Below are 1,447 nucleotides of genomic sequence, written 5' to 3' on the forward strand. Positions count from 1 at the left end.
CACTAATTGCTCCTCATACTGGTTGGCTGGCAACATTTTTGTCGGTTTGGAAATATTTGACAGTAACGGTTCAGAAATACTTAAAATAAAGCTATTCCAAATATCTTCACTTAGTTCTGCAGTTTTTAAAATGTCTGATACAAAAGTTTTCTTTTCTTCACCATGCTCTGTCTCAATTTCTTTTAAAATGCTTATTGTAAAACTTTCCATTAGAGGCTGCAAGATTTCTGCAGAAGGTCTTCTTTTGTTGGCCTCTAAAAAGGGGAAAATAAATATTTAGTATGTAAAGGAAGAAAAATGACTATTTTTACAAAGAACATTTCTTTTAAAAAAACAACAACAATTTACCTTGAATTCTGTGGGACATTACATGCTTCTGAAATCCATGTTTTGATGTCAATAACTCTTTGGAGCATGTTTCACATGTAAAAGAAGCTGTTGCTTCAATAGAGGCATTCAGCCCTGATGGAGAATGAGAAGCTTCTACACTCACACCACTTGCTGGTATAAAGTTCTCATCATCTTCCAAATTTAGTAGAATCTGGTCCACACATTCATCATATATCTGTTCATCCAACTCATGCTGGAAAAAAAAAACACAATAACGATTGATGAAGATTCTATAAGTATTTGAAACAGACCTTGGCATCATAAGACTAAACTTGTGGTTACCTGAACTGTATGCACAGCTTTCTTCACTTTCTTTGTTGTATTTTTCTTGTTTCCTTGTTTCTTGGCTTTAGACTTAGGTTGCTGGTTTTTTTTGGCCACACTCTTAACACCACCAGCACCAGAAACCTGTAAAAAATGAAGCATCAAAATGTATTCTAACTTAATAGTTATAAGCATGTTGTTTTATTGTATTTTTAATTTTTTTTTTAAATAGAGATTGATTATTCTAATTTAATTACCTTGGGTGATGGAGTGGCAAGAGGACTCGTATTCGAACTTTGAGCTTGGGGTTGCACTCTAGATCTGCTCCTGGTTTGCCGACCAGAGGCAGGCTCCACGACCTGATGTATTTAAGAAAACAATGTAATAACATAAAGAAAACAATATTGATGGTTCCTAGTACGGAGCATATACCCAATATACTATACCTCACTGGTCGTTGGATCCACAGCTAAATCTTTATCTCCAAGTCCTCGTGCATTGTCATCAGTTCTTGGCAATGTTTTTCTTGAAGTTGGTCTCCTTCGACCCATCTCAACTGCCATAGATGAGATATAAATATTATTAAAATTCATGATGAACCAAAGAAACCAAACACTAACAGTCTACTTTGGTGTGATTTACTTAAAAACAAAAACACCCAACACCTTCTCTTATTCATCCCAAATAAAAAATTGTAAGGAGAAAATTAATGCTCAAATTAAGAAAAGGTAATAGGTTGAACAGGGAATTTTGACAAAGAGAGTCTGATGCAATGTGCCAAAGAGGCAACATA

This window comes from Frankliniella occidentalis, unplaced genomic scaffold (genome assembly GCF_000697945.3).
Source record: "Frankliniella occidentalis isolate FOCC.00 unplaced genomic scaffold, Focc_3.1 Scaffold245, whole genome shotgun sequence".
In the NCBI taxonomy this organism is placed as follows: domain Eukaryota; kingdom Metazoa; phylum Arthropoda; class Insecta; order Thysanoptera; family Thripidae; genus Frankliniella; species Frankliniella occidentalis.